Source organism: Pelophylax lessonae (assembly GCF_965119305.1).
Source record: "Pelophylax lessonae genome assembly, chromosome: 1".
Taxonomy (NCBI): Eukaryota; Metazoa; Chordata; class Amphibia; order Anura; family Ranidae; genus Pelophylax; species Pelophylax lessonae.
The window spans coordinates 547,077,705-547,092,810 of NC_138768.1; the positions used below are offsets into that span (position 1 = coordinate 547,077,705).

At 44.1% G+C, this 15,106-nt stretch overlaps 1 protein-coding gene across 2 annotated transcripts in view; it reads left to right on the top strand.

The window, feature by feature from the left end:
* Window positions 1-15,106, top strand: part of LOC309554979 (uncharacterized protein) — a 227,616-nt gene that overhangs the window by 193,000 nt on the left and 19,510 nt on the right. The window lies entirely within an intron of this gene.

Here is a 15,106-nt window from a genome sequence, read left to right on the forward strand (position 1 = left end):
ATCTAAAGTTCACATGCATGGTGCAATCACTGTTTGCATACCAACACAGGGCTGAGGTGAGCGTTTGCCTTTGTGCTCAAGCACGCGGGGGGGGGGGGGGGGTTGCTTTAATTTATTTTATTTTATTCAAATTATTTATTTAGCTTTTTTAATTTTTACACTGTGCCTTTCATTTTTTTATCACTTTTATGTAAATATCCCCTGTGATAGCAATAGTCAGTGACAGGTACTCTTTTCTGAGAAATCTGCGGTCTTTGCCAGATCTCTCCTCTGCCCTTAAAGCATCTTATCAAGATCGGTGTGTTCAGATACCTTCCCAATTTAAAAATGGCTCTGCTTATTTCCAGGGAAACCGAAGTGATGAAATGCTCAAAGCTTCCAGTTTCTTTGACCATATTTGCTTTTTTAAACTTTTTTTGTAACTTATAAAAAGCATAACCGTAAACTTTCCAGGCTGTGATTTTAGGGTCTCTCAAAATGTTCAGTTTTCTGAATGTCTTTCAAGATCCTTGTGTACGAATTGTGTGCCCTAGACTGTGCCGTGCTGTCCCCTATACTAATACTCCACTGTGGTAGCGACGGAAGCAGCCCTTAATGTAGAGACCAGTTTGGCCAGGAGGGACAGAAAAAGTGTGTTTTGTCTTATTAGGTGTCTGCTACAGACACAATATCTTCTTTGGGTGACCTTTGGGATGGGGTACCCGAGATGACATCAGGAAAATGTCTTTCATGCTGCCAGCGCACTGCATCTGGATTTGGGGATTGGGCCACAGCACCTTCTGGATACAACAGGGCAATGATAATCTCTTTCTGAAATTTTCGGAAAGGATCCTGTTGCTTTGTAAATTACAAAAGTGTTACATAAAGCCAATTAAATCGATAAATAGACACCTATTTGTACCGGTGACTAACTTTGCGGAAAAATAAATACAGCTTCATCACTTGGTCGTTGAAGTCCATCCCTCCTATGTTAAGAGTATAGTCGTGGACACAGAGGGGCTTCCCAACAATGCCAGATTCCCTGCTATTTACGACCATAGTGTCTGCGTGAATGGAAGACAGGACGAAAACATCCAGTTTGTGATACGAGCAATTCATAATTTTTCAAGCAACCTCTTTTTAAGTTGGGTATTTACAAGCCGTTGGTGGAAGCACGGGCGATTAGGTGCCACATGAGCAAATTCCAAGATTGTATAATTGTCTAAATAGTAGCACCCTTGTTTAGAAGTTGTCCACGTACAAGCGGTACCTCTTGCAGAAAAAAGATGACACAAAGTCCAATACTATCTTGCCACTGCTACCCATGTAGTCTGGGCAGTTGGAGGGCTCTATTGCACTGTCCCTTCCCTCATAAACTCTAAAATTAAATGTATACCCTGTCACCCTCTCACGGAGCTTATACATTTTGACCTCAGATCCAGTGGCGGCTGGTGAAGTTTTAAGATGGGGGGGCGCAAGACCCCGCCCTTCTGTTTTGACCCCTCCCATTTCTCATAAGCCCCACCCCGTATAGACTCCACCCATTTTGTCCCCTGTATTTTGCTTGCGTGAAGAAATTCTCCCAATATATCACATATTAAGGGGTCTCTCAGTACTAGTATATCCCATAATAGGGAGAGACAGTGTGGTGGAAAAGGGGGCTCGAGAGAGAGGGGGGATGAGAGAGGGGGCTGAGCTAGAGAGGGAGGAGGGAAGGCTGAGAGAGAGAGTGGGGAGCTGGGAGAGAGAGGGGGGCTGAGAGAGAGAGGGGGGCTGAGAGAGAGGGGGTTGAGATAGGGAGGGCTGAGGGAGAGGGGGCTGAGAGACAGTGGGGTTTGAAGGGGGGGGTTGAATGAGGGGGGCTGAGCAAGGGAGTAAAGAGGAACGGCTGAGAGGGGGAGGGCTGAGAGAGAGAGGGGGAGTGACGGGGAAATGAGAGAGACCCCTAACCCTGTCCCTATCTGCAGTCCCTCCACTATTCCATTGTCCAAGTTGTCCAAGTCTCTGTATGCAGATCTGCAGGCCAGGTCTGTGTATAATGACCGTACCTTCCATGATGCCAGTCTGTCTCTTTCTTGATCTGCTTTGATCCTTCCAGCAGCCTGCGCCTCCTATCCGTCCTCTGTGCCCCCTGTCAGCCTGTGCTCCAGGTCTCACGTTAGAGCGCAGGGGAAGTTGGAGGAGTCCGTGCTCTGGAGGCACAGGGTACACTGCGCCCACTGCCTCTCGCTTCTTCTGGGGGCTGGGTCAGAGGCCGAAGTCAAGGAGGAGGCAGTGAAGCTCTTCTCCCGAGTCCCGGGCTCTCGCTGATCACCGCCGTGTGGCGATGAATGGATGCCCGGCTGCCCGCACCCTAAGGACACTGCTGATTGCTGCCACTACAGATCCTGACTCTCAGGGATAACAAGGGTCTATTTGCCCTGCAATACTTGGTTCACACTTGGTTATAGAGTCTACAAGCTATGGTACAAATCACTGAAAATTAATCACACCTGATGTACTGACTGCCTATCTCCTTTCTCGAGGCCCTAAAATATCAGAACAGTACAAATACCCCTCAAATGACCCCTTTTTGGAAAGTAGATAGTCCAAGGTATTTAGTAAGAAGCCTGGTGAGTTTTTTGAAGTTGCCATTTTTTCCCACAATTCTTGGGAAAATGAAAACATTTTTTTTTTCCTCACAAAGTTGTAAATTTATAAGATATTTTTAACACATAGCATGTACACAGCAAAAATGACAACCCAAAATAAATTCTGCTACTCCTCCTGAGTATTGCAATACCATATGTGTGAGACTTTTACACAGCCTGGCCACATAAAGAGACTCCACATCCAGGTAGCACCTTCAGGCTGTCTAGGAGCATAAATTACACACATCATTTTCTGATTACCTATCACACTTTTGAAGGCCCTAGAGCACCAAGACAATGGAAACGACCACAAAATGACCCCATTTTGGAAAGCAAACACCCCAATGTATATTATATGAGGCATTTTGAGTATTTTAAACATGTCATTTTTTTCCACAAGTTTTTGGAAAATGTGGGAAAAAAATGAAAACAGATTTTTTTTTACACCAAGTTGTCAATTTATAGGATATTTCTAACACATAGCATGTACATAGAAAAAAATGACACCCCAAAATACAATCTGCTACTCCTCCTGAGTATGGCAATACCACATGTGAAGAAGCCTAGCCACATAGAGGGGCCCAACATCCAAGGAGCACCATCATGCATTCTAGGGACATAAATCACACACATATATTCCTGACAACCTATCACTAAGGTTGCAGGTCCTTCATATTTCTAACACATGACATAATACACACCAAAATACATTCTGCTGAGTAAAGGGTAAACAAAAGATTACTTGTGGTTTTAGCAGTGCAGTTATCCACAGAGGAGAACATTGGTCCAGGCAGCAGGCAGGAACGTAGACAGTGACAGTGAAAGAATTGTCCAGGCAGCAGGCAGGAATACTGTCCATAGTCAATACAGGCAGAGATATTGTCAGCACAGCCAAACCATTGGTCCAGGTAGCAGGCAGGGATGTGATCAGCAGCAGCAAAAGGATTGTCAATGCAGCAGGCAGGAATACTGTCCATAGTTAGTACAGGCAGCAGGCAGAGATATGGTCAGCACAGCCCAAGCATTGGTCCATGCAACAGGCACATGTTCCATAAAAAGTCCTGGGTCAGTGCAGGCAGAGATATTGTCAGCACAGCCAAAGTATTGGTCCAGGCAGCAGACAGCACCATCAAGATTAGGACCTCAGTCAGGAAAGAATGGGGACAAGGGCAGAGGCTTCTCCCACCCAAATCTCTTTGAAGCCTCTGCACACCAGACCCTTTTCAGGGCATTACAAAACCCAGAGAAAACCAAAAACTGGTTTTCTCAACTCAGAACACTATTCTGAAGCCCCTCACATATGTGAGACCCCTGTGTTATCTTGAATCCCACTACTACAGTAGCAGGGCAAAAGATCAGTCTTGGTGGCAGGCAAAAATCATGGTCGATTAACAGGCCGAGGTCAGGGCAGGTAAAAGGCAGAAATAGACGGTAGGCAGAGGCATAGTCGATAAACAGTCCAGGGTCAGTTCACGTGGAAGGCAGAAACGTGGTGGATAAACAATGCAGACGGCAAGCAGAGGCATAGTCGATAAACAGGCCAGGGTCGGTTTACGTGGAAGGCAGTGATATGGTTGGTGGAGGCAGCAGGGAAATAATAAGCACAGAAATTAAAAAAGGGGAAGGGCAGTCTGTTAGAAACATGGGCTAATAGTTTAGGGAAGTGTGATAGTGTTTGAAGCAATCTTTCATAGGCCAGGTTGGGAGGAACATTGGGGGCAATGAAAACTGGTGTCTTTCCTAATTCCTCTTTTGCTGCACACCCAACATTTTTTTGGCATCTGATGGTGGGATATTGTAAGGGAAATGGCGCTCATGCAGTCTGCTGACACAATCAAATGTTTTCTTGGGGGGATCCTTGTGAAATTTCACTGAGGTGTCACCGTGGATGGTAGACATGACGTACACGTCTTTGCTATCCCTCCACTTCACGGCCAACACTTCCTCGTTCCTCAGGCTTGATGATTACTCCCTTTGTATCCTTGTGGTGACTAGACTCTTGAGGTATAGATGGTAGATGTATAGATATATGGTAGAGGTATAGATGGTGGCGAAGGGGCAAACTCGTATAATAATTGTCCATGTAAATATGATACCTTTTTGGAACAGTGGGAATGCTAGGTCCCAGACAATTTTGCCAGTTATTCCGATGTACATAGGGACATTTAGGGGGCTGGAGTTGGGAGTCTCTGCCTTCGTACATGCAGAATGCGTACACATACCCAGTAGTGCTTTCACAGAGCTTGTTGAGCTTCAGTCCGTACCTGGCCCTCTTACTGGGAATGTACGGCTTGAATGCCAGCCCGCCTTTGAAATGGACCAGGGATTCGTCCACAGAGATGTTCTGTTCAGGGACATAAAGATCGGCAAATCTCTTAGAAAAAAAATTAGGGGGCAAATTTTATATAGTTTGTCAAAGTTGGGATGATCTTGGGGAGGGCACTGGGAGTTAACGCTGAAATGCAGGAAGCACAATATCATGTCAAAGCGGGACCCGTTTTTCCTGTTTTTTTTTTTTTTTTTTTTTACTGTACTGGGGTCTAGTTAATTTTTGATGTGCATTTCGGTTTGCATTTCAGCATGTTCTACTTTTTTTCTGGAACTGGAACGCCCTAGAACTGACCACACTGGTGTGAACTATGCCACTTTCCATGCATTTTTAATGCAGAAAAAACGCACTGGACTGCATGTGGTGTGAACTGGCCCTTAATGAGAGGAGGAAGCAATTTTGTTTCTTTTGTTTCTTTTTGTAGCCAGAATAAAATCTATAATGCATAAAATATCTATACAGTAGTAGTTTATCTTTTAAGGTTGTAACTTTAAATATTTGGTCTCACAGTAAAATCTTAGGAAGGCTCTTACAAATGTTATCAAAGTTTATAATAATTTTGAGACTTGTGCCAAACCCTGATGCTTTAAATAATTCAACTATTTTATTTGTACACTGGGTTCCCTAAGCTGCTGTGCACCACATTGGAGCACCGGCTAAAGATATGTCCTTGTTTAGGTCAATGCTAATACTGTTTCAAAAGAAAGTGTTATGCCATCAAAAAAACATGTATCTTTTAAAACATGTATTTTTTTAAAAAATAGTTGAATTTAGCATAGCTAATACTTTAGATTAGTTAAGGAAACATAGTTTTTATCTCTGTTGTTAAAATGTCTCTGCCACCTAGTGGCAAGTCTGTCTTGCTACATTAATAAAAATGGTTTCCTTTAAATTATAACAATGTTCACATTTATCAGCTAGCAGCCACGTCTCTTTTCAGCAACTGTAACAGTCTCGCAGATTGAACCTATCAAACATTTTTTCAAAGCAGGTAAATAGATGCAAGGAAATCTATGGTCTTTATTAGGGTTCATTCCTATTCATGAGTTGCATTGCATTGATAAAAAAAATACCCTGCTAACTACATTTGGATGCATGCGCCTGCGCTTCACTATTACATTTCCTTTTTGTTGTTTTTTTAAAACATATCAATGCACACCAATGCAACTTGCGTTAACCACTTAAGCCCCGGAGGATTTGGCTGCTCAAAGACCAGGGCCTATTTTGCGATTCAGCAGTCGCAGCAATTGCGCAGTCGTGCGACGCTGTACCCAAATAAAATTGATGTCTTTTTTTCGCACAAACAGAGCTTTCTTTTGGTGGTATTTGATCACCTGTGCAATTTTTACTTTTTGCGCTATAAACAAAAAAAGAGCGACAATTTTGAAAAAATAACAATATTTTTCACATTTTTTTATACAAATTCCCCAAAAAAAATGTAAAAATCAAAAGTTTTAACATTTTAGGCCAATTTGTTTTCTGCTACATATTTTTGGTAAAAAAAAAATAGCAATAAGCGTATTTTGATTGGTTTGCGCAAAAGTTATTGCGTTTACTAACTACGGGAAAGATTTCATTTTTATTGTTTTTTTTTTAACTAGTAAAGTTAACCCTTGACCCTTGACTGACATTTTTTACACTTTTGGGGGTACCTTTGACCTTACTACAGTAATGAGTGCTATAAATATGCACTGTTACTGTAAAAATGACACTGGCAGGGAAGGGGTTAACTTTATTGGTGATCAGTGGGTTAAATGTATCCCTAGGGGCGTGATTCTAACTGTGGGGGGCGTGGCTTGTGATGTAACCACAGAGACATACGATCCTACATAGCAGGATCGTATAGTCTCTGCAGTTACATCAGGGAGAATGACAGACGGCTGTGTTTACATCGCCGTCTGCCTTTCTCCCTCTCCAGCGGGAGATCACGAGTGGCCAGCGGACATCGGACCCGCCGGTCACTCGCGCTGGGATGTCAGGGAACAAGCGGGGGCGGGAGCGCGCCTCTGGCGGCGCATGTTTGCCCCCTAGAGGCTCGTGGGCAAGTGACGTACCGGTACCTCACTTTTCCCAGGAGGGGCTGACCGCCGCAGTATATAGTCGTGCAGCGGTCGGCAATGGGTTAATTACGTTCTGGTGTAAGGGCCAGTTCACACCACATGCAGTCCAGTGCGTTTTTTTCTGCATCAAAAACGTATGGAAAGTAGTTTATATAATTTCCAGTGGCATAGTTTACACCAGTGCGGTCAGTTCCAGGGCGTTCCAATTCCAGGGAAAAAAAAGTAGAACATGATGCATTTTTTCTGCACTGGACTGTACTGGAACATGGTAAAATGCATCAAAAATGCACCAAACCAAAGTACAGTGGGGAAAAAAAGAAGAAAAAATCACCTGGAATGCATCCGGAAATGCATTAAAAATGCACCAGAATGCATCAAAAACTAGGTAAAAACGCATTCGGAACGGATCTGGAGTTTTTGTAGTGCGAACCAGCCCTAAAAGAGAGTAAGCCCTTGGAAAAGCTTGTGGTATTATTTTTACTTCTCTTGCATCCCTTGCCTACTAACTTCCCTCCCCTCCAGCCCTGCGACCTCCTTCAAATTCTTCAACATTTGCCACTTCATGGTGTGTCAGCTGCCTTTGTCCTGAGGTTTGCTGTGGTTCCTTCCTCCAACCCTTGTGTTACTACAAGACACAAGCTGTTCTCATTCAGAACAAAGCAACAGGTACACTTTATTGTCCCAATAGCAGTACATACTCACCTTTTTTTTCTTTTCCCCACCTCTTTGCTCTTCTGCCAATAGGGAAGAAAAATACCTAGTAGTAACAGGCATGGGAAAACACCAAATTCACTCTGCTTCTTGCCATTTGACAGTGCTGGTGCTTAGCGGTTGGGCAGTCAAGCATACAGCACTGTTCCAAGGGGATGGGGAGTAACTCCTTAGCCCTGTGTAACATGAACACAAGTCTAAAGCCTGAAGCAATAGGATCATCTAGAGTGCATGTGTCATACACAACACCTGCGGGCCAAATCCGGCCCTCCAGGCCATTTCATGTGGCCCTCGCACCTCTCCTAGAGCTGCAATATAGCTCCAGCCCTCCTTTGGGCCACCTTGAGACCCCACACTTTCTGCTTCCCAGCTCTGCCCCCAGCTTCTTCCCAGCAGCAACACAAGGTAAGGGAGTGCACTTTGATGTAAGGGAGGTAGGGGGGAACTCTTGACATTGGACGTAAGGGGGGTGGAATACTCTGGACATCTAGTATTACAGGTACAACTGGCCCTTTGAGGGCAATCATATTGCTGATGTGGCCGTCGATGAAGTTGAGTTTGACACCCCTGATCTAGTGGGATTAAGCAGAAGTAAAAACGTGAAGCCGGATACTAGTAATCTGGGATGTAGTTTAACCACGTCGGCAGTCAGCCCCTCACAAGCAAAGTGACGTAGGGCTACGTCACTAGCTTGTGAGGGTCTAGGGAGCGAGCGCTCGCCCCCGGAGGCGCGCTCCCGCTCCCGCATGGTCACGGACCCCCCCACGCGTGTGACCGGCGGACCCGATGTCCGCCGGTCACTCGGCGATCGGCGGGGGAGAGGGAGAAAGTCAGGCGGCTTGTGTAAACAAGCCACCTGTCATTCTCCTCGGTGTAAAAACACTGATCACACGGATCTATTATGTAGATCCGTTGATCAGTGTCCTTACAGCTCAAGCCACAGCCAATCACAGTAGAAAGCACGCCCCTAAGGACACACACAGCCCCTCCCTCCCAAATAAAGTTAACCCCTTCACTACCAGTGTATTTTTACAGTAACAGTGCATATGTATAGCACTGATTACTGTAGAAATGTCACTGGTAGCCCCAAAAGTGTCAAAAATGTCAGTCAAGGGTCCGATCTGTCCACCCCAATGTCGCAGTACCGCAAAAAAAATCGCAGATCACCGCCATTACGCGTTAAAAAAAAAAACAACAAAAATGACAAAAATCTTTCCCTTTGTTAGTAAACGCGATAATTTTTGCGCAAACCAATCAAAATACATTTTTTGCGATTTTTTTTACCAAACATAGGTAGCATAAAACAAATTGGCCGAAAATGTTAAAAAATTTTGATTTTTACATTTTTTTTGGGGGAATTTCATATAAAAAATGTGAAAAATATTGCTATTTTTGCAAAATTGACGCTCTTTTTTTGTTTATAGCGCGTGATCAAAAAATTGCACAGGTGATCAAATACCCCCAAAAGAAAGCTCTGTTTGTGGGAAAAAAAGGACGCCAAATTTGTTTAGATACAGCATCGCACGACCGCGCAATTGTCCGTTAAAGTCACGCAGTGCCGAATCGCAAAATACCCCCTGGTCGGAATGGGGGTAAAATCTTCCGGGGCTTAAGTGGTTAAGTCATGTAAATGGTTTCCATTTTGTACTGGACATGTAAGATAGAAGGAAAATATAAACTTTAGGGGTGCACCTAAGCTGATTAGATGTCGAGAACCCCAGCAGGGGTTAGAATGAGCAGGCACACACACACATGAAATTGACTCTCATAGTGACACTGACAGCAGTGTGCAGCAGCACAGATCCCCGACATGACATGTCCCCTCCTGAGTCACAGTGACAGTCTCTCTCCATGACAGGTGGTCCCTTCAGTCCACTCCAGTCCAAACAGCACTGACAGTCCCAGTCCCGGCTTGCTCCCATCTTGCAGACCCGCACACAAGACTTTGCTTGGCTCCCTTGCACCATGACATAACACAATATGCTCAGGCACTGCCTCCGCCAGACCCATTTCCCACCGGCGCTATCCGAACACACTGTAACAGATACTTGCATGGTCTTGGCCGCCTCCACACCAGAACTGCGCATGTGCAGGTCCAAGCCAAGCGTGATGGCCATATTTTTTACTGGTAACCTTTTCCTGTCACTGGCATTTACTGGCAGCAGAAAAGTACCCGTTTTTTTACTGGCTGCCAGTAAAAATACTAACAGTTGGTAACACTGTCCTAAAATATCTTTGAATTGGGATAGAATCAGGGTAAGCTTCTGGTAAATACATTAATTAACCAGTTCCGGTTTGCCCACCGCATATATACTGCAGCAGGGCAGCCCAGCTGCGCAAAATCACATACAGGTACCTGATGTACACCCGCGGGTAGGGGGTGCATGCACACGCCCACCGTCCCCGTGGTGATCTGATTCGGTTCATCAATTGCAGAACCTTCTGTGCCTGTGTAACGTAAACACAGGCACAAGAAATTATCTCCTCTCCTGGAGCCCTTTTCGGTTCCAACGTGAGAGAAGAAAGCATCACAATGAGTACACAAGCATTACACTGACACTAGTACACGTAGGCACATATTTACCACCTGATCATTCCCCCCCCCCCCAGTTAACCCTTTCACTCCCTGCCACTGTGTCACTATATACAATATACAGATAATTTCCTGATCACTGTATTAGTGTCACTGGTGACGCCAGTTAGCGCCAGCGGAAGTTAGCAGTAATTATTGTCAGTCTCAGAAAGGTTAAGAGTACCTGCCATATATCCCCTAATAAAAGTTGATCACCCCCTGTTAACCCCTTCACTGCCCTGTCACAGTGTCACTATATACAATGTACAGATAAGTTACTGATCACTGTATTAGTGTCACGGGTCTTATTATAGCGTCAGGGTCCCACCACATATTTTCTAATAAAGTTTTAACCCCCTGATCCCACCCCCCCCCCAGTTAACGCTTTCACTCCCTGTCACAATGTCACTAGTAAAGTGTTAGGATCTTTTTTTCTGATCACTGTATTAGTGTCACAGGTGATACCAATTAGCGTTAGCAACAGCGTCAGTTAGGGTCAATCTCAGACAGCGTCAGATTTTAAACCTTTTATTGCCAGTAACACGAACACACACACACTATATACCTCCAGTATTAGTATAGTGTCTGAACGGATCACAATCATTGATCTGATCAGAACTATACTAGCATCCCCAATAGTTTAGTGTTCCCAAAAATACGGCGTTAGCAGGATCAGCCCTGACACCTGCCAGCACCTGTGTTTTGGCCCCTCCGCCCAGCCCCCAAGAAGTGCAGTATCAATAGATCACTGTCATTTCCAATACACAGCACACAAAACCACAGCGTTAGCAGAGTCAGGCCTGATCTCTGCTAGCACTAGCAGTTATTTTTTTTGTAGCGGTTCAAACAGTCCTCGACAACCAAGTGCTTTTTAACCTGTGAGTCACAATAGGTACCTGTAAATTTAGTGTCCAAAAGAGGCCTACAGGATACTGAGCATGACAGATGAGAGCGATGGGGAAGCCTCACTGTCAGAATCAGACTCAGTTTACAAACCTGCAGCAGCACCCTGACAGATAGCTCTGAGGACGGAGTAGAGGTCCCTGCTAAGGTCAGGCATACCTGACCCTGTTCTTCTTTGTGGAGGTGCAACAACCGCATGATTCTCATATGCAGCAGAGAGTCTGGTGAACAGGTGAGCACCAGCGGCCTAGTACACCCTGGCCATAGACAAACCAGCAATGCAGTATCACTTGGTGACATAGCATGTCCCATAAGTGCAGTTTGAGCTGGTGCGGTGGCTAGCACAAGTAGTGGCCCGCAACCACCAAGAATTCAAATGCAGGCCCGTAGAGCCCACAGTGCCTTTCCTGATGCTCTTTCAAATTCTGAATGGCAGCCCACAGATTTCACAACGCCCATTTCCCCATTTAATGACCAACACAGAATTCAGGTGGAAACAGACAATTTTACTCCCCTTGGTTTTTGTTTGAGCTGTTTTTCACGGAAGATCTGTTTGGATCTATTGTGGACCAAAGCAACTTGTATGCTAATCGATTTATGGCCGCAAACCCAAATTTGACCCTTGCCAGGCATTTTGGCTGGAAACCTATAATGGTTCCCGAATTGAAAACCTTTCTGGGCCTATCCCTCGACATGGGCATTACTAAAAAGAGTGAGTTGCAGTCATATTGGTCCACTGACCCAATTCATCATATGCCCGTGTTCTCTGCTGCCATGGCCAGGGCTAGATACAAGCAAATATTGTGGACAACTTCTATACAAGCGTGCCAGTTTTTAGACACCTCTTTCAACTAGGAATTGGCGCATGTGGCACTGTGCGATTTAATCGCCATGGCTGCCCCCAACGGCTTGTAAATGCCCCACTTGCTCAGGGGGAGAGAGCCTGCTTGAGGTGCAATGAATTGCTTGCAGTGAAGTGGAAGGATCAATGGAATGTTTTCATTCTGTCTTTCATTCACGTAGAGACAGCAGTCCAAATTACAACGGTGACGAATGTTGTTGTGAATCCCTCTGTGTCCATGACTACAACCATAAAATGTGAGGGTTGGACTTCAACGACCAGATGACGGGCCATACTTAGTTGCCCATAAGGCCAGACGCTGGTACAAGAATGTGTCTGTATACTTATTCCAATTGGCTCTTTTCAACGCTTATGTACTATACAAAGCGACTGGAAGAAGTGGATCCTTCCTAAAATTCCAGAAAGAGATCATCACAGCCCTTCTGTATCCAGAAGGTGCTGTGGCCCAATTTCCCAACCAAGATGCAGTGAGCCTGCATGAGAGGCATTTTCTGGATGTCTTCCCTTGTACCCCTGCCCAAAGAACACCCCAAAAAAAGATGCTGTGTCTGTAACAAGCGCAGATATAGGCTTGACACTCGCTATTTTTGTCCCTCCTGTCCTGGCAAACCTGGTCTCTGCATCGGTGACTGCTTCCGTCGCTAACACACACTAGTGGAGTATTAGTATAGGGTAAAGTACGACAGTCTAGGGCACACTTTCACACAGGGTCTCGAAAGAAGTTAGATGGCTATCACATTTCGAAGAGTCCTAACCTGGAACGTTTATAGTTACAAGAAAAGTGTAAAAAAAGACAAAAAAAAACCCCATAAAAAAATAAATAAAAAAGCCAAAAATAGTTGTCATTTTATTGTTCTTACTGTTTTACTGTATTTTATGCTATACTGTAATGTTTTATGGTTACTGTGTTTTATTGTTAACCATTGTTTGCTTTGCAGGTATGTCATTCTACTGTTTTACTCTACTGTTACTGTGTTTTATTGTTAACCATTGTTTGCTTTGCATGTAAGTTATTCTATTGTTTTACTGTACTGTTACTGTATTTTATGGTTAACCATTGTTTGCTTTGCAGGTACGCCATTCAGCTGCAGCACTGATTTGCTTATTTTGACAGCAACAGGGTTTGCTCTCACAATACGTAAAATCAGCGGCTCGAGCATATATGGCAAAGCATAGGGGCTGGGGTGGACATAGGGGCGGATTGCCCCTATGCTTAGCCATATATTTTTTCCTTTTTTTTTGGCACACATTGCAATTAAAAAAAGTAGTTTTATTGAGTTAATGTTTTATTGATACCGTCTTTCATCGTTAACCGTTGTTTACTTTGCAGGTACGCCATTCAGCTACAGCACTGATTTGCTTATTTTGACAGCAACAGGGTTTACTCTCACAATACATAAATCTGTAACTCTAGTGCTTTAGGAGGGGATTTCAGCACTACAGTAAAAAAAAAAAAAAAAAGCATATATGCCGAAGCAAAGGGGATGGTGTGGACACAGAGGTTGGATCTCCTCTATACTTCGGCATATATTTTTATTCACTTTTCTTGGCAGAGATTTTTTCATCCACATCCAAATCTGTTAGGTTGTTTTTTTTTTCGTTGTATGCTGTATGCCCATCATTAGAAGTTGGTGGATGCAGAGCATTATTCTAGTGGTGGGCATACCACCGATCGATCAATGTGAATGGATGAATCGGTTTTCTTTTTTCGTTCAGCCCACAGGCTGCATGAAAAAAAGAACATTACAATATATGCCCAACAAGGACCAGCAATGTACTGGTATGTTGCTGGCCTTTGAGTGGTTATACTGGAATGATACCTGCAGGTTTAGACATCATCTTGGTATTGATTCTTTCATGTAAAAGCTATCCTAGTGGCTAATTAGCTGCTAGACTACTTTTACAAGTAGTGGGAGGGGACATCCCCCCCCCTCCCCCCACCTTCCATGGTTTTCTCAGGCTCTCCTGTCCCACCAAGGAACCCGAGAATGCAGCTGGTGGTTCCGCCAGCTGACCATAATGCTGAAATGGAGACCAGACTTTTTGGCAGTCTAGCTGCATACATGACCCAAAACCAATCACCGCCTTCAAGCTTTCTAAGGAGTGAAATCAACAATTTACGCAATTAGAAAGCTTGTACTATAGGAAAAAATTCCCCTGTTTGTGGGACTTTCAAGGCACTCAAATACAAGTGTACACAGTATGCTAAAATTTAACAAAATTTTATTGAAAAATACAAAAATGACATAAAAGAATGGCAAGTTAGGTAGAATACATCACATCAGCAGATATTGAACAACCACAACATTCCGGGGTAGAGACCCAACTAGTTTCGGAGTGAAGACAGATACTCCTTCTTCTACTCAGATACTACCCTGGGTAGTGGTATTTTCTGCAATGATGATTGATGCTATAAACCTGCCATCATAGTATTAAAATCAAGTGATCAACATGCTCGACCGAGTCCACAAACTTGCTGTATAAGGGATGTGCCCAATAAAGTATTTCCTCAATTAGTATGTTGCATAGAGACAGAGGGCTTGTTATGATGTATAAATCAGCCTATGAATGTGTTAGGGGAGGACAACTGAAACCCACAATCGGCCATTCTGCTTGTTAAAGCAACAGACCAGCAAACCGATGGTATTAGACAGCCTCCTGTGTTCACGGCATATGAGCAGTGTAGCAAGCTTTAGAAAGCTTGTAAGCGGAGATTGTTTTTCAGGGTCCTGTATGTGGCTACACTGCTGAAAAGTCTCACACATATGGTATCCCTGTACTCAAGAAGCAGCAGAATGTTTTTTGGGATGTAATTTGGGATTGTACATATACCCATGGCATGTGTGAGCAATATATAATTTAAATGACAACTTTGTGTGAAACAAATTAAATATCTTTAGCATTATCACAAAACTTGTGGCAAAATATAAAATATTCCATGGACTCAACATGCCTCTCAGCAAATAGCTTGGGGTGTCTACTTTCCAAAATGTGGTCATTTGGGGGGGGGGGGTTGTGCTATCTTGACATTTCATGGCCTCTGCAACTGTGCTAGGTAGT